The following is an 18568-nucleotide window of genomic DNA, read 5'->3' as shown; positions in this document are numbered from 1 at the left end:
TCTGTAAAAGTCATAATTTTCGATAAAATACTGATAAATTTGAACAACTGTTGCCATCTTATCCTCTGTTGCATTTATAGCGGCCCATATCAAATAAGCATAACTTCTGTCAGGTTTTTGGAACACGGGCTCCACTTGTTCACTCATGTCTCTGTAGAATAGTGTAAGTGAAAATGATCTTTGTCTTTATTTAATACATTACTGTATGTAAAGCCTAAATTGATACATTTTTTGCAACTATTCCTTCAGTCTCAAGGACAAGTTACACAATAGCATACTGTACTGGGATAAAGTAACTTTTTTTGGAAACGAAACAACTTGCAAAGGCCACACATTACTTAAGTCATGAGTTTATGCCATCTGGTGGACAATCGAAACATCGCAGCCTAGTAAATCATTCTCATTATCATTTAACAAGATCAGGCCCCCGTCAGCCAGGCATGAACCGTGGCTGGGAAGGCAAGCGCAACGAAGCATGCAAGAGGTGAGCAGTGGCGGATTCCAGGTTTCTGCCAGGTACAAACCAGGCATTTGCTCGAATAAAGTGTGTCGGTGCAGTATATGCCAGCGTTCTTATTCTGTTTCATTTCATCCGTTGTTTGATTAGGACTTGCCGCACCCCAGACAAGTACAATAAACTGCAACAGAAGATAACTAACTCCAGGTACATTTGTGGGACATGGCAGCTGGATTGGAGCTTTTTTTTTTTTAAACTTGAATTTTATTGAAAACATAATTTTACATAAATGGAGATACAAATACACATAACAGGTGTAGCACCTGTTCCCCCCTCCCCTGCCACTGAAGATCTGGCCACTACATGGGTATTGTCCCCGGTGCTGTAGCTCACCCGCTGGTTCAGGAAGTCTGAGTGGCTCCGCAGTTGTTATCCTTCCATGAACACCGGTGGCTCAATCATTTGGACTGAACTACCTGTACTTGGGCAGGAATATCCTTAAAACCTGGTCTGTTGGGGGTCCTTGTGGACAAGTTTCAAACCGCTGTTCTAGACGTGAGCTTGTTTTTCCTCAGAACACACTTTCTCACAGGAATAGCCAACACAGTTGTAGATTGAGCCACCTGTGCTGAAGCAGAGATACCATTAAAAAGCTAACCTGTTGGTGGCCCTTGACTGGAGTTGGCCACTCCACCTTAGCCCCTTCCTGTAACATAGAGTAACACTAAATTGAAGACAGCCTTACATCAACCAGTTATGCTGTTTTGTGTTTTGGAATTGCACCAGGGTGGTGCGACCTGACAGGGCACACAATCTTGTTCAGCTCTGGGCTGACCTCGCTGGTCCAGATTTGAAAAACAATCTTGATTATACTGTACTAAATCACTTGCATGTAGCTATAATGCTGACGGTTTTAATGCACGTGAGTGACGGCCAAGGCCATTGTGTCTGAGATTAATGTAGGCATTTTTATACTAGATACAGATACTTCATCCCACCTGCTGTCTTTGTAACTGTAACGGCTCAAATATATGTGCCATCTGATCAAAGCCATGCATTTTCTTCTAAAGCTTGCGGTCTACATGAGTTTTTAGTGCTGTGTGCTGTACAGATGTACTGAGACTTGCTGTCTCCGGAGCCAGGGCCTGAGAGAGCTTCAAGCCGCGGCTCCAGTGATGGTGCTGCCCATGCCATCCTGCAGGGGGGATCCATGCTTTCGAATCGGACCCTCCTGGAGCGATAATTCTCCGGCACCACGGCAGTCACGTTTTCACAGCATGCCCTGGTGCCGAAAACGGAAAGTCTTGCTCCATCTGTATGTCAGCATCATAGCCCATAACCAAGTATGGTAAAACCTATCCTTGCTTCATTTTTGCATAGCCAGTATAACCAACCCCACACTGAGACCCAATAAGGTCGAAACGGCCTTCTGTGGGTGGGTTTACTGGCTTTGCATCTTGACCCTGGCTGTGCTCAAAGTTGTGACCATGCAGCAAGCTTAAGCCTATAGGGAACCATGTTGATGGTTTTGAAGCAAAAGGTGGCACTGTGTGCTCATTTGCATGTTATTTCCCAGAATCCCTTGCTGCAGTGGAAGTGCTGGGTGATAATGGTGAAAGGCGGGTTTGCAGACCTGTCAAAGACATGCAATGAGCATACAGTAATATTTCCATTATATATATCAATATCATCATCTTCACGCTCCACCACCTAACCATTTAGGTTGGGATGCTTCATATACCTAAAAAGTACTGTAGATCAGAAGCATACAGTACAATTCAATGAGTTTATACACTATTGACTTGGATGGGAGGTTCCATCATTCACGGTTTAGTTCTTTCCACCGTTATACCTCTCGCATCCCTTGCAAAGAGATGCTTAGGAAATACTTTGGTCTCATTGTGCTGTTGTTAACGCAATGCTGTTGTAAATCTATCAATGTTTAGACACTAAAAACCCGACCAGCTTGTCCCAGCCTCATTATTATAGCGCTTTTGATTAAGGTGAAAAGTGGAGACTGCACTGTTAATGGAAAGGTGTTTGTGGGGGTGGGTGTAGCATGTAAATATGCAGAAGGAAGAAAGAAAAGTTCTGGTACAAAATGCTTTTTTTATTTAATGTGAAAGTGCCAGTTGGTAGTGGAAGAAATTGACATTGAAGAGCACAATCTAGACATAGGATTCTGTCCCACGACTCTCACTGTTGTTGTATTTTTTTATTTCCAGCTTCTCAGAAGATTGAGCAGCAGAACGCTGCTTAGTTAGAGTGCCATAAGCTCGCAGCACCTTCCTTCTGAGGAACTCGGCTTGGAGACAAACGGAGAAAGCTACAGAGAACTCTTGGAAACCTTTATTATCATATTTTGTATGTCTCATTGACCCAAAAAAGGTTAAGTTAGACTTTCAGACTGCAGCGATGCATCATAAGACTCCATTATGTGACTTTAAAATCTTCTGACATACTATTTCATCCTGAGAATGTGACCGATTGTGCGCTGCACATGGAGCTGGACTTAAAATAAACTGAAGCAGAAATGCCTCGCTGCTGGACCGTGTACATGATTCTTAATTTTCTGCTGTTTGTTTTGGTACCGTAATGCATTTGGACTTAAACTGGCTACTGGAAGATACAGTATGAACCATATGAAATTCTTGGTCTTTGGACCCTCACTGGAATCCTTTGCCTCTTCATCTTGATGTATTTCTTCATTCCCTCTCGTTTGTTCTTTCATGTGTGTAACTGGCGCGGATGTTTCAGATTTAAATATAGGCCACATGGAGAAGAACGGTCTCTATCTCCCCATCACAGCAGAGATAAATTCGACCCTTGAAATGTCTGTCTTCAGAAAAGCCATTGGTTTTCCAAGCTCCTCACCCCTCGCAGAGCTGACCTAAATCTGTCTGCAGTCAAGTCCTTTCTATTATACTCTTAGCACTTCTTTTTTTTTTTTTTTGCATACTATTTTTTTCTTTTTGTTTACTTGCTTACATAGATCATCACAGGTCACATGGGGTCCTATGTCAGGAAAAATAAAACTCTTTGTCAAAAAACTTATTTTAAAGATGCAGCATTTGTGCTTCTCTGGTTCTCTCCTTCAGTAAGAGCGTGTAGTGCTCTGTGTGTCTCACATCTGGTACAATGTAACTTTGCTCACAATAACATGTTTGTCTGAGGCTGCCAATGTGGGGACAGCTGGGGCTACTGTCCCGGGCCGGCGAATCAAATTTCCCCCTAACAGCGACCCTAACGTGAGGCTGCACTCCTTATAAGCCCCTTTGCTGGCCGCCAACTGTCTCACAGCAATCGGTGGGCCTCTAGGCTTCACCCCTATACTGACCCCTCATGTCTGTGTCCCCCTTTTTTCGGCCCACTGTAGCTTTTAGCAGGCCAATCCCCAGGCCTTTGGGACCCTATTCTGGCTGTGCCGTCCTTCCAAAGGCCCCTCTCATTGCCTCTCGTAAATCACCTCCCCACCCTCCAGGCCCATTCACTATTAAGTTAACAAAAAATACAACCTGTACAGTGCCAGGGGCCAGATACATATAGTTAGATTTATATCAATCTTGCTAAGGGGCTAATTTTATACTGGGGGGGGGGGGTTAAACAATTGTAGATAGTAAGCCCACTTGAAACACCCGTGTTTTCTTGCAGCTGAGTCGTGGCTTATTAGATCAGCGATACGGCTGTTATTAAAATGCACTTAATATAATGCAAGTGCTTTTAATATATTATATGTGATAAGTGCTTGCATAGGGTAGAGATCAGCTAGTTTTTAGCTAGTTCCAGTTTGGGTATATGCAGAAATGCACCTTTAAACCACTCTAGCTTAACACAAGGATTATAATGTTAGACTAGCTGTTATGTATTCCAGTCGTTGTGAACATTATACAAAATAATTTGGGGCTCTGAAATACAAAAAAACCTGTACAATTACTAATAGACTTCTATTTATTGAAATGTGTTGAAGCTAGAGTATGCAGGTAAGTTATTAGAGATGTATGGTTATACACAAAATAACAAGACCTGTTGCTGCTTTAACCTTTAGACTGAAATTGTTAATTTGTGTTTTATCTATTGTTTAATGCTTACTGTGACGGGAGACAGGAACTTAACCGAGGTGATTAAGGCAAAAGGCAGGACAAAGCCGTTCAATAAAAACATTTTATTCCAGCCGAAGCCAGCAAGCCCAGCACAAAAACACAAATCGGAGCGATACTCACAAAAACAGGGCATACAGGGGTGAATTCTGACACAGTGCTGAGTGCCACATCAAACGGTTATCCAGGGCTTGCTTCCACTCTCCAATGGGGGTAGGGACTGTCCATACCAGGTAAAATTTGCGGCAGAGCGCTTTCAGAAGTCCAGCTGAAAAGTCTTGCTCCCGCGTCCATGACAAAGCCTCGGATCTCACCGCTTAAATCACCTACACGTTAGGATCCGAATGAGCCGTGGAGCGCTGATCGGGTTCCCTTATCTAGCTTCACCGCTGCCATAGAAAAGCATGGTAGAGGGGCTGGTGACCAATCACAGCGTGGCTGCTGTTCACTGACTAATCAGGAGGCAAGGGCTCGCCTGAATTACCCAGGGTCCGTGGAGGGAAGTTTAAACGGGGCAATGGGAGCAGCTAGAGAAAAAGAGATGTAATCGGGCGCTCCTAATTACTGGAAGGGTGTAGGGTTTAATGTGTGTAATACACACTTAACACACTGAACAGTGCAATACAATACTTGTGCACATAAATTATGAAGTTAAAGTGAACAAATATTACAACATGTAAGTGATAACACCACATATTTGAGAGAATAACTAATTTATCATCAGCACAACCGATAGTGAATAAATCTCGTGTGGTAATAAATGAAAAGCAGCGCTAGAAAAAAAATTCCTCTGTAGATGGTTCCTTGGTCTTTACGATTCTTGTTGTCTTCCAGGTGAGGGGAGCACAGGGTGTTCACAGCAAATATATGAAAGAATAATAGAAAACACAATAGTGCGGCCAGTGCGATGAAATGAGGTTCCACTCACAAATATCCTCTAGGTCAAGCATGTCAAACTCAAATGCTAACAAGGGCCAAATAAACAAGGTTTAAGTCTAGGTGGGCCGCAAAAAAAAAAAAAACTTACATTTTCATAGAAACGTAGGTTTATTTCGAAAAGGTGTGTGTGTGTGTGTGTGTGTGTGTGTGTGTGTGTGTGTGTGTGTGTGTGTGTGTGTGTGTGTGTGTGTGTGTGTGTACCTCACAAAACGAAAATAAAAACTAAAAAAGCCAGATGTGAATGACTTCTGAACCCATTAACCAGTGTCGGGATGCCCCTCTTGATTTCCAAAGCAGCAATCCCGCCTGGAATCTTACCTGATCCGCAGTCCCTCAAGGTACTATACTGCAGGGGAGGTGTTTCCTACCTGTCTTCCGATGTCCCCCGCGTGAAACTTGAGTCAGATCCGGAAGAAAGCAGAATAGGTTATTTCGGTGTAGGTATAGGGCAGTTAAGATAAAAACGAGAGACAGAGAGGCGCAGAGAGAGAGGCGCAGAGAGAGAGGCGCAGAGAGAGAGGCGCAGAGAGAGAGGCGCAGAGAGAGAGGCGCAGAGAGAGAGGGAGAGAGAGGGAGAGAGAGGGAGAGAGAGGGAGAGAGAGGGAGGGAGAGGGAGGGAGAGAGAGGGAGAGAGAGGGAGGGAGAGAGAGAAAGAGAGAGAAAGAGAGAGAGAGAGAGAGAGAGAGAGGCACAGGGATACAGGGGCAGAGGCACAGGGACACAGGCACACAGGGACACAGGGGCAGGCACAGGGACACAGGCACAGGGACAGAGGCACAGGGACAGAGGCACAGGGACAGAGGCACAGGGACACAGGGACACAGACACAGGGACAGAGGCACACAGGGACACAGGGACACAGACACAGAGGGAGACAGGGAGAAAGGGACACAGGGACAGAGGGACACGGACACAGGGACAGGGGGACACAGGGACAGGGACACAGGGACACAGGGACACAGGGACACAGAGACACAGAGACAGAGAGACACAGAGACAGAGGGACACAGAGACAGAGGGACAGAGAGACAGAGGGACAGGGGCACAGGGGCACAGGGACAGCAGCACAGGGACAAGGGCGCAGGGGGGCAGGGGGACAGGGACAGAGGGACAGGGGCACAGGGATACAGGCACTCTCTCTCTCCTCCTCTCCCTGACTCTCTCTCTCTCTCTCAGACACACACACACTCACACACACTCACACACACACACACACACACACACACTCAGACACACACACACACACACACACAGACACACACACACACACACACACACAGATCTCCTTCTGCACGTGCAGCTCACACAGAGATTTGACAGGGGGGAGGGGGGCTGCTGTGAAGACATACCCCTGTCCGTGGGATCTCCACTGAACTGCTGAACTCTCTGCACCTCATGGAGGGGGGCGGCCATGATCTCTCTGGTTTACCAGGCTTCAAGGAGAATGCAGTCTCTCCGCCGGGGTTTTGACTCCGCCCCCGTGTTCTCCCACACACGGCATGAGTGCAGATTGACTGCACCCGGCCACCGTACGCCTCCAGCCCCTGCAGGACAGATTTTACTTCCGCCCGTGCTTCTCACTTCCCCAACACCCGCTTCTCCCGCGGCCAAAACTTTTTACCGCCGCCCACGCGCTCGCCGACACACACGACCGCCGCCGCGCTGGTTGTGAGCGGGCCGCAAAAATATCCATTGGGGGCATGCCTGCTCTAGGTTAAAGGCATGTCATAGATTCATTCTCTCTCTAACTGGAGCCGTAGTGGAAGGAGACATCCATGTTGGGCTCTCCAAGGTTAGGTTGCAATCCTCTTGTATAACTCCAAAAGCAAGGAAAGAAACTCGCATACACAGTAGTGTGGTGTGTTTCAATATATATTGTGAATAACAGCAGGTATAAGTATAGATCCACTCACATTGTACATGAGTGCAGGGCATGGAACGAGTGCTGATCCGTGGCGTCTCAATCCCCGGCGCACGTATCCCCTCCGTGTTCCTACGTCACTTCCGGTGCCGACTTGACTGTGGGCAGAAGCGGTCAGACGCGCTGGTACCGGTTGTCACGACTCCTTGTCGCGTTCTCTGCACAGTTTTGACAGATTGTACTCGTTTCACTAACATCTTCAGGAATCAATACATCCATTTCTATCTGGGTATTTATAGGCTACTCACTCATTAGTATAAATAGCTTAGGTAAATGTTCATTATATTGTTATATTATTATTACATCGCCACTTCGATACTACCTCAATGGGAGCAGCCCCTCTAAGATGGACTTGGCAAAGGCTTCCGCCGGCTGCCAGGATATCTCCCGCTGGGCTGGCGCTGCTCTGGCTGGGGAGACACCCACATGCTCTGCTTTTTTGGTGGCTGCCCCCTCCCCCAGCTTGATCACCCCTAGCCCTAGACACCATCTCCTTTGTCCCTTCACATCTCCCACTCCAGACCCAGCAGCATACCATGCCTGGGCTGTTGATTCATCCATGAATAGTTTTTACCTGGATGAAACAAGGATTTGTGCATTACAATAATACCAATATAGACTCTTACTGGTTTGAGTGACTGATTGGATTATATATTGGTATCGTGTGAACATTCACTTGATTTACAGCATCACTATTTTTTTTATTTTGTCTTACGATATCCACAATGTGATAACATACTATAGCATATGCATAGTAGATGAGCCGAGTGGGACATTTATTATAATATGATTTAGACTAAAAAAATGTAAAGACACTTAATTTTACTTTTTATCGCAAGATTTAATTTTCTTCCTGGGGGGAGGGGAAGGGGGGGGGAGTGCAGACTCAGGATTGAGTTTATAAAAAGCTAGTAATATATACACTAAAGAGAATCCATATAATACCTCAAATTGAGGTGCACCCCTATAACTAAATGATGGTCTATATTACATTCAAAGCTGCAGACAAGCAATATCCTACGTGATTTTTTTTTTTTAAATAAAGCGGTTCTGTACTATTAAAAAAAATGCTACAAGTATTTTCTCATACAGCTCTGAATTATGTTTTTAATGTATTCTAATGTAACAAGCATTTTTCGTTTCTATAGCAACCATTTACAAAGTCATATCCCCTTGCTCTTTGAGCCCTGCCCTCTCTCTAGCAGTGCACCAATTGTGTCTAGTCTTCTTCTGGATCATGGGTGACCTTTCCTTGTCCTTATTGCGTAAACCCCTGTTTTTGCTTTTAGTCCTTTTAATTTTTTTGCTAATAGTTTATCGGCTTTGTTACCCTTTTCGTAGAACAGTTGCCTTGTTCATCTTAAAGCCGTTTCTACTTCGTGGTCACTGTCAGTCACGAAACGAGTTAGGAGAGGAGGAGCTTGGTGACGCCGTCTGTAGGAGATATTCCAGAGCAGTGAGTGGCGCAAAGCGGTGACGTCCCACGACGAGCGCCGGAACACACCACGGAGCATTGTGCAGTTTGGGCACTCCGTGGAGAGGTGATATGAGCGCTGACTCTTAATCCAAGGCTCTGAGGGAAATCTTTGCATGATGCGGACGGCATTTTAGTGATGTTCGTGCACTCACTGGTTATGTGAGTATTTTATTGGCTGTGTTAGCTGTTTTAAAATAAATTGTTTGTGCCATCTACACTATTCTGTGCTTCTTGCTCTCTCCATGTGACCAACTGCAACCATTGGGGGAAGTACCTGATAGCAATTGTAACTCGGAGCAGAGAGACCAACACGTGGGATTCGTGTTGACAGATAAGAAGGGGTTAAAGCACAGATTGTCTCCACTGCACGGTTATTTGATGGATTGTAAGTAGGCACTATCATTGCCTGCTTGAGTGTGTCGTAGTTCTGAGATACCGCGCAATGGTGTGATTGTTTCATTTCTTCTAGGAGGAGTTGCCAGCAATTCCATCTCCATCAATTGGACATTCAGGGGAGGGTCCCATAAAGGACATTAACCGTCACATGGACGTTACATCCCATGGACTGTGTGATATTTAAGCGCCATATTTAGATAAAACATTGAAACATTCGTAGTGATATCTTTAGTACCTGCCCTTAATAGCCATACCAGGTTTTGAATCCAGCGTGTCGAGCATTGAGCTCTATAAAGGGGCATGTCATCAGGTGGCAGGTTTTTTTTCTCTCCCCTCGTCAGGCGGCGTTTTTTTTCTCTCTCGTCGTTAGGCGGCGTTTTCTTTCTCTCCCCTCGTCAGGCGGCGTTTTCTTTCTCTCCCGTCGTCAGGCGGCGTTTTCTTTCTCTCCCATCGTCAGGCGGCGTTTTCTTTCTCTCCCATCGTCAGGCGGCGTTTTCTTTCTCTCCCCTCGTCAGGCGGCGTTTTCTTTCTCTCCCCTCGTCAGGCGGCGTTTTCTTTCTCTCCCGTCGCTAGGCAGTGGGTTTTTTTCTCTTGTCATCAGGCGGCGGCTTTTTTTTCTCGTCAGGCGGCGTTTTTTTTCTCCCGTCAGGCGGCGGTTTTTTTTCTCTCTCGTCGTCAGGCTGCTATCAAAAGGGCCTGATCACTAGGATCTATGCGGGAGTGGAGTCAGCTGTGGACACCTCTGATCATGACTACATGACAAGATGGGCCACAGATCTTAATATTGAAATAGAAAGAGACGATTGGGAGGACATATGGGAATTTGCCTCCAAAACATCCATGTGCTCTATACTTAAAGAAAATATCTATAAAATGATGTATTATTGGTACCTCACCCCAGCACGCTTGAAGCGGATATACCCTCTGGTGTCTGATCTCTGTTGGGGAGTATGTGGACAGAAGGGCGACATGGTCCACATTTGGTGGTCATGCCCGGTTATCCAAAATTACTGGGAAATGATCCAAGCCCTTATTAGGGAAGTTACGGACCTTTCTGTTCCTATCGACCCGTTGGTTTTCCTATTAGCAAAGCCTGTAAAAGAGCCAGGTGAAAAAGCTAATCTCATTTATTCTTACGGCAGCAAGGTGTGCTATTGCGGCCTAATGGAAGAAATTAGCCCACCCTTCTAGGAGAGCGGTTATAGGGGGAATCAACAAGGTTATGGAAATGGAAAAGATGGCTTTCCTGAGACAGTCGGCTGAAGACTCCTACAGGACTTGGGAACCGTGGGTAGCTCAGAGACCTGGCCGGAACTAGGACCCACTGTAGCAGAGTTCTAGAGACAAAATAAAGGACCCGACGCCTCAATACCCAAAAATATCAATGCTCCGACTATGTGTAAGGAACGAGTTGGGCCCGTGGATCGGCGGACCGCCCCCTCCTCCTCTACTTTGCCCATCCCTCCTCCTCCTGCTTTCCCACTCCCCCTTTTTACCTTGTCCTCCCCCTCACCCCGCCTTCCCCCTTGTCATGTCCTTCCCTCTTCTAAGTTCTTTACTTTCTCTAATTTCCTCTCTAGACCCATCCAATCACAAAGATGAAACCCACTGGTTGGGCCGAGCTCGACTCTGCTTATAGATGGGTAGGAAAATGTAATCTATTGTTATATCAGTGAAAGGGAGAGAATTGTACTAGGCATATGTCATGATCGGGGTATGAGGGGTTAATGGGATCTGTGTATATGTTGATCTGCATCCCCCTGCTTCAGCAGAATTGCCCCAGGTCTGAGATGTATTTCCCCAGCAGTCTGTGTTATATTACTGTGTGTGTATAAATCATGTTGGGAGGGAAAGGGTTAACCATATTGTGTATATGTGGATCTGCATTTCCCCGCTTCAGCCAAATTGTCCCAGGTCTTAGATGTATTACCCCAGCAGTACAGTGTGTTATTGTATATATCCTGTTATCATGATATGGATATGAGGGGTTAATGGGATCTGTGTATATGTTGATCTGAATTCCCCCACTTCAGCAGAATTCATTGCTATGTTATGTATTAACATGGAGAGAGGGGTTAACTGTGTATTTGTCATAATGTAAACCCCATAGAACCATATCTCTGTATGTGTTTGTGCTACAAGGCTGACATTTTGATATGTTTTCCTATGCAACGAACACAGGTTGCATACATACCTTTAATCTGATTTATGACATGTGAAATATAGTTATGAGTTATCGCTGTTTTTAGTATAACTGTGGTTTGGAAGCTTGCCAAATGGCCGCTTTGATATGTAATTGTACAATCAAAGGAGGTTACTTGAAAGGCTTTGTTGTGGAGAAGTTCTCAGAGGTGAGAAAAAACCTGTACATCAATAGAGGTGACTCGCCTCATTGCCTATGAAGCCAGCTCTCACAGATCGATACTAACCATTGTGACCTGTCAAACGTAACACGCTACATGAAAGACCCCTGCCCAATAAGCATTTTTGCTAGACAGGATGACAACGAAGGCATCAGGTCATAGTTTTTTTATAAATGGGCTGGCCAAGTAGCTACAGGGGAGGGGTGTATTAATGGGGGGCTGGGTAAACCCTGCTTCTCGCGTTACCTGGCAACCTGTGATTGAGACAAGGTAATTGTTCACCAATAACTGAAATGCCATGTTAGGAATGGGGGGCCTGTGTCTAAATGTTGCTTGCACCCCTTATTCCTGTGCTTGTCGTGCTTGTCGTGCTTGTCGTGACCTATAACAACTAAGGAGCTGCTATTCGGCTGAATATCTCCTTGTCCAACCCCAGTAGGTGTAAATATTTCTGTAATGTTATTTGCTTGATTTATTGTCTGTTCTGCTCATAGGAAATAAACTCATTCAGTTTACTATATCCTAGTCTTGGTCAATCTGGCCCGGTTATTCTATATATTGTCTGTTCTCTCATGACAGTAGATGCCAAGATTTTTTATATGTAATAGAAAATCATTGTGAGATAAATGCGCACCTTGAGATCTGTAACCAAAGTAATGATGTACTTTCACTTTTCTGTTTTTTCGATGCATTTAATAAAATTTGAGTACAAAAAAAAGAGACAATTCACATATCTTTTTGAATCAATGACAAAAGCTTTTATATTCTTGTTGCTGCGCTTAGTGTTTCTATAGAGGCAGATCTGCAACAGGAGAATTTGGTGACGTTGTGTGGTAATGTATATAATTGGAGCAGATAGTTGGCTCCCACAACTGACCCCCACCCCTGTAAACCCCCCCCCCCCCCCCCCCCCCCAGGAACACAAAATGCCTTTTAATGCAGTCTAGACAACCTTCAAAACGCAGAAATGAGAGCTGGTTCACTGGTTGGTGCATGATCTCCCGCTTACTCATAGGTCTTTACAAGCTGATACAAGCAGAGCAGGCTGCCTAGCCAGCTCCCACTAATGTGTGACATCAGGTAGAATCCTATTTTGTCCACTATGCCTGTCCAGCGGCCTGGGAAGTCATGTTTGATGATGACACGCAAACAAAGGGTTAGTTGAGTCCTGAGAACAGAAACACTATTAGAAATTTATTCTAAACATTCGGATATTCCCTATTGCGGACAACACTTTCTGCAGGCACTTTCCTACAGGGTGCCCACACTAAAAGAGGCACGCTGTATTTACTTGCAGGAGTTCTGCAGCTCTTTTAGTGTGGACACACTATATTAGCAAACAGAATGGAGCAACAGATGAGGTGGCACTGGCAGAATTGAATAGAAGCTTCATGTTCATTATGCTAAACTGAACATGTTCATGTCACACTCATGAAAGCAAAGCTGATACAAGCCCTGACCTGGCAATTAACAATGTCATTATTTGTATCAGCTCTCAATCCCACAGACGGTAAACTCCTCACCTTGAATCCTCTGCCTCCCATTGAGTATATAAAGGAAATGATATCCTCCTTTATGTAAATATGCTTTACCTCACTAAATCTGGAGAATGGATGATTCCCTCCACAATGTTATCCCGGATCTCCTGACGGTCGTTTTCATGGATATTGAATGGAAAGACAACTTCTCCTGCCAGAGGCTCTCAATCTGGCCAGTACTGAGACACCATGTTCTTCAGATATATAGCAGCTACCAAAGAGATAGAGATTCTGTGTGAGTCGACAGACATAGCTACCAGACAGACGGACCAAGACCCTCTGTGTGCAGACCCCCTTTCTAATGCTCTCTGCGAGCAGGCTGACAATTTAAGCTAAACAGACAGATGTGGCCTATATTATCACATTCACACACCAATATGTAAGGGCAGCAGAAATGGAGTATGAATAATAAGTGGTCGTCATGTTTCAGTGAATAAACTGATATGTATTAGTAAAAGTCAGAGTGCAGTGTTTAATAATCTAATAAACTGCACACAAAAAATATATATCAAGCAAAAATAAGTAAAAAAACATTTGATGCTAGTTAGTGAAGTTTATGGATTTGTATATGGGAAGCCCCGTCTGTGTATTGGCTGCACAATCTGGGATGTATTCTTTAAGAAAAACCATGCTAAAAGATCAGGAGGAAGTATATTCTGATCCCAATGGAAATTCTATTACACCTAAAACTAGTAGGTAATATCCACCTCTTCTAACGCTGCAGTACTTAATCAATGTAGCATAATCCCCATCAGTAAATATCAAAATACATTTAGATTAGCCTTTTACTTAGGGTGACCACCCGTCCCCCTTTTGCCGGTACAGTCCCGGTTTTTCGGGAGCTGTACCGGTTTTCTGTGTGTACCGGAAATGTCCCGGATTTTCCTCAATGTGTCCCCATTTTTTTTTTTTGTCGCCGGCGGTGCGCGAGTAATTAGCTGTGGTGCACTGTGCGCTGTGCGCGAGTCTGCGGCGGCGGCGCGGAGGAGGAGACTGCAGCAGCCCGGCTGGTAAGTATTTTTTTTTTTTTAATGCCAATCCCCCCCCCCCGGCAGTTTCCTACCTTGTTGGCCAATCCCCTGCGTCCCGGCATTAAGCCCCGCCCCCCGGCATCATCCTTCACCAAGGACCGGTGGAATGGATGGAAGGGTGCCTGGGGGCGGGGCTTCCGCTTCCTGCGGCAGAGCACACGTGGTGTGTGTCTCTGCCCACGGCTCCTGGCTCTTCTGCGCGGTGTTTCCCCCCCTCTGCCCGCCCGGGGGGATAGGAGGTGGGTTTTTGATCCTTTGCCTCCTGTCCTGGCGCTCCCTTCCCCCCCCCCCCTGTCCCCTTGGTTCGGGAGATGGGCGCGGGGGCTGGCAGTGGTGGCTGCGCGGTGTTCCCCCATTCTGCCCCGGGAGCCCGTGGCTGCCCTCCGGGGGAGGGGGGGCGGCAGTTTACCTTTGTGTCCCGGCGCTCCTATCCCCCCCCCTCCCTAGGTGCGGGAGATGGGCGCTGGGGTGGGTGCAGGGGGAGGCGGAGAGCCACCTGCTCGTGGCTGCCTCTGTCTGTACTCCAGTCTGTGTGTGTGTGTGTGTGTGTACCAGTGTCTGTGTGTGTGTGTGTGTGTACCAGTGTCTGTGTGTGTGTGTGTGTGTGTGTGTGTGTGTGTGTGTGTGTGTGTACCAGTGTGTGTGTGTGTATGTACCAGTGTGTGTACCAGTGTGTGTGTGTGTATGTACCAGTGTGTGTACCAGTGTGTGTGTGTGTGTGTGTGTGTGTGTACCAGTGTGTGTGTGTGTGTACCAGTGTGTGTGTGTACCAGTGTGTGTGTGTGTGTGTACCAGTGTGTGTGTGTGTGTGTGTGTACCAGTGTGTGTGTGTGTGTACCAGTGTGTGTGTACCAGTGTGTGTACCAGTGTGTGTGTGTGTACCAGTGTGTGTGTCTACCAGTGTGTGTGTGTGTACCAGTGTGTGTGTGTAGCAGTGTGTGTGTACCAGTGTGTGTGTGTGTGTGTGCCAGTGTGTGTGTGTGTGTACCCGTGTCTGTCTCCCCCTCTCCCTCTCCCTCCCCCTCTCTCCCTCCCTCTCTGTCCCTCTCCCTCTCTGTCCCTCTGTCTCTCTCTGTCTCTGTCTCTCTCACCCTCTGTCTCTCTCACCCTCTGTGTCTCTCACCCTCTGTCACCTTCTCTCTCTCTCTCTGTCACCCTCTCTCTCTGTGTCACCCTCTCTCTCTCTCTGTGTCACCCTCTCTCTCTCTCTGTGTCACCCTCTCTCTCTCTCTGTGTCACCCTCTCTCTCTCTCTCTGTGTCACCCTCTCTCTCTCTCTGTGTCACCCTCTCTCTCTCTCTCTCTCTCTCTCTCTCTCTGTGTCACCCTCTCTCTCTCTCTGTGTCACCCTCTCTCTCTCTCTGTGTCACGCTCTCTCTCTCTGTCACGCTCTCTCTCTCTCTGTCACGCTCTCTCTCTCTCTGTCACGCTCTCTCTCTCTGTCACGCTCTCTCTCTCTGTCACGCTCTCTCTCTCTGTCACGCTCTCTCTCTCTGTCACCCTCTCTCTCTCTGTCACCCTCTCTGTCTCTCTCTCTCTGTCACCCTCTCTCTCTGTCACCCTCTCTCTGTCTCTCTCTCTGTCTCTCTCACCCTCTGTCTCTCTCACCCTCTGTCTCTCTCACCCTCTGTCTCTCTCACCCTCTGTCTCTCTCACCCTCTGTCTCTCTCACCCTCTGTCTCTCTCACCTTCTGTCTCTCACCCTCTGTCTCTCTCACCCTCTCTCTGTCTCTCTCACCCTCTCTCTGTCTCTCTCACCCTCTCTCTGTCTCTCTCACCCTCTCTCTGTCTCTCTCACTCTCTCTCTGTCTGCCTCTCTCTCTCACCCTCTCTCTCTCACCCTCTCTCTGTCTGCCTCTCTCTCTCACCCTCTCTCTCACCCTCTCTCTCTCTGTCACCCTCTCTCTGTCTCTGTCACCCTCTCTCTGTCTCTGCCTGCCTCTCTCTGTCACCCTCTCTCTCTCTGTCACCCTCTCTCTCTCTGTCACCCTCTCTCTCTCTGTCACCCTGTCTCTCTCTGTCACCCTCTCTCTGTCACCCTCTCTCTCTCTGTCACCCTCTCTCTCTCTGTCACCTTCTCTCTCTCTGTCACCCTCTCTCTCTCTGTCACCCTCTCTCTCTCTGTCACCCTCTCTCTCTCTGTCACCCTCTCTCTCTCTGTCACCCTTTCTCTCTCTCACCTCTCTCTCTCTCTCTCTCTCTCACCTCTCTCTCTCACCCTCTCTCTCTCTCACCCACTCTCTCTCTCACCCACTCTGTCTCTCTCACCCACTCTGTCTCTCTCACCCACTCTGTCTCTCTCACCCACTCTGTCTCTCTCACCCACTCTCTGTCTCTCTCACCCACTCTCTGTCTCTCTCACTCTCTCTCTGTCTGCCTCTCTCTGTCTGCCTCTCTCTCTCACCCTCTCTCTGTCTGCCTCTCTCTCTCACCCTCTCTCTCTCTGTCACCCTCTCTCTGTCTCTGCCTGCCTCTCTCTGTCACCCTCTCTCTCTCTGTCACCCTCTCTCTCTCTGTCACCCTCTCTCTCTCTGTCACCCTGTCTCTCTCTGTCACCCTCTCTCTCTCTGTCACCCTCTCTCTCTCTGTCACCTTCTCTCTCTCTGTCACCCTCTCTCTCTCTGTCACCCTCTCTCTCTCTGTCACGCTCTCTCTCTCTCTGTCACGCTCTCTCTCTCTGTCACGCTCTCTCTCTCTGTCACGCTCTCTCTCTCTGTCACCCTCTCTCTCTCTGTCACCCTCTCTGTCTCTCTCTCTCTGTCACCCTCTCTCTGTCTCTCTCACCCTCTGTCTCTCTCACCCTCTGTCTCTCTCACCTTCTGTCTCTCTCACCCTCTGTCTCTCTCACCCTCTCTCACCCTCTCTCTGTCTCTCTCACCCTCTCTCACCCTCTCTCTGTCTCTCTCACCCTCTCTCTGTCTCTCTCACCCTCTCTCTGTCTCTCTCACTCTCTCTCTGTCTGCCTCTCTCTCACCCTCTCTCTGTCTGCCTCTCTCTCTCACCCTCTCTCTGTCTGCCTCTCTCTCTCACCCTCTCTCTCACCCTCTCTCTCTCTGTCACCCTCTCTCTGTCTCTGTCACCCTCTCTCTGTCTCTGCCTGCCTCTCTCTGTCACCCTCTCTCTCTCTGTCACCCTCTCTCTCTCTGTCACCCTGTCTCTCTCTGTCACCCTGTCTCTCTCTGTCACCCTCTCTCTCTCTGTCACCCTCTCTCTCTCTGTCACCCTCTCTCTCTCTGTCACCCTCTCTCTCTCTGTCACCTTCTCTCTCTCTGTCACCCTCTCTCTCTCTGTCACCCTCTCTCTCTGTCACCCTTTCTCTCTCACACCTCTCTCTCTCTCTCTCACCTCTCTCTCTCACCCTCTCTCACCCACTCTGTCTCTCTCACCCACTCTCTGTCTCTCTCACCCACTCTCTGTCTCTCTCACCCACTCTCTGTCTCTCTCACCCACTCTCTGTCTCTCTCACCCACTCTCTGTCTCTCTCACCCACTCTCTGTCTCTCTCACCCACTCTCTGTCTCTCTCACCCACTCTCTGTCTCTCTCACCCACTCTCTGTCTCTCTCACCCACTCTCTGTCTCTCTCACCCACTCTCTGTCTCTCTCACCCACTCTCTGTCTCTCTCACCCACTCTCTGTCTCTCTCACCCACTCTCTGTCTCTCTCACCCACTCTCTGTCTCTCTCACCCACTCTCTGTCTCTCTCACCCACTCTCTGTCTCTCTCACCCTCTCTCTGTCTCTCTCACCCTCTCTCTCTCTCTCTCTCTCTCTCTCCCTCTCTCTCTCTCTCTCTCTCTCTCTCTCTCTCTCTCTCTCACCCTCTCTCTCTCTCAAACCCTCTATCTCTCTCTCAAACCCTCTCTCTCTCACCCTCTCTCTGTCTCTCTCACCTTCTCTCTGTCTCTCTCTCCCTCTCTCTCTCCCTCTCTGTCTCTCTCTCTCCCTCTCTGTCTCTCTCCCTCTCTCTCTGTCTCTCTCACCCTCTCTCTCTCTGTCTCTCTCACCCTCTCTCTCTCTCACCCTCTATCTCTGTCTCTCTCTCTCTGTCTCTGTCTGTCTCTGTCTCTCTCTGTCTGTCTCTGTCTCTCTCACCCTCTCTCTCTCTGTCTCTCTCACCCTCCCTGTCATATTTTAATTGCCGTATACCTACACCGAAGTAACCTACCCTTCTTTCTTCCAGATCTGACTCACGTTTCACACGGGAGACCTCGAAAGACAGGTAGGGAACATCTCCCCTCCAGTATAGTACCTTGAGGGACTGCGGATCAGGTAAGATCCCAGGCGGGATTGCTGCTTTAGAAATTGTGAAGAGGGGGCATCCAGACACTGGTTAAGGGGTTCAGAATCATT

General features: G+C 47.5%; 3 long non-coding RNA genes across 7 annotated transcripts in view; 1 reads left to right on the top strand and 2 right to left on the bottom strand.

Annotated features, from left to right (window-relative positions):
* The first annotated feature begins 439 nt into the window (after nt 1-439).
* Nucleotides 440-3521, top strand: LOC142467269 (uncharacterized). The gene is made up of 3 exons (XR_012788328.1): nt 440-516; nt 608-664; nt 2683-3521. It is a non-coding gene; the product is annotated as an uncharacterized LOC142467269 (long non-coding RNA).
* Nucleotides 3522-5615: 2094 nt separating this feature from the next.
* LOC142467656 (uncharacterized) lies at nt 5616-7412 on the bottom strand. Its single transcript, XR_012788451.1, has 2 exons — nt 6843-7412; nt 5616-5888 (listed from the first exon to the last, which is right to left on the bottom strand). It is a non-coding gene; the product is annotated as an uncharacterized LOC142467656 (long non-coding RNA).
* A 5156-nt stretch (nt 7413-12568) lies between these two features.
* Nucleotides 12569-18568, bottom strand: part of LOC142467268 (uncharacterized) — a 56592-nt gene continuing 50592 nt past the window's right edge. For 2 of the 5 annotated variants that reach the window (XR_012788326.1, XR_012788323.1), the window contains exons 2-4: nt 18384-18511; nt 13243-13399; nt 12569-12818 (exon numbers count right to left, since the gene is read on the bottom strand). This is a non-coding gene — a long non-coding RNA (uncharacterized LOC142467268). The remainder of the gene's footprint in view (nt 12819-13242; nt 13400-18383; nt 18512-18568) is intronic. The other 3 variants (XR_012788325.1, XR_012788324.1, XR_012788327.1) reach the window with 2 other exon arrangements.

Source organism: Ascaphus truei, chromosome 16 (assembly GCF_040206685.1).
Source record: "Ascaphus truei isolate aAscTru1 chromosome 16, aAscTru1.hap1, whole genome shotgun sequence".
In the NCBI taxonomy this organism is placed as follows: Eukaryota; Metazoa; Chordata; class Amphibia; order Anura; family Ascaphidae; genus Ascaphus; species Ascaphus truei.
Note: the sequence above shows the minus strand (reverse complement) of the source record. Positions and strands in the feature narration are given on the sequence as shown.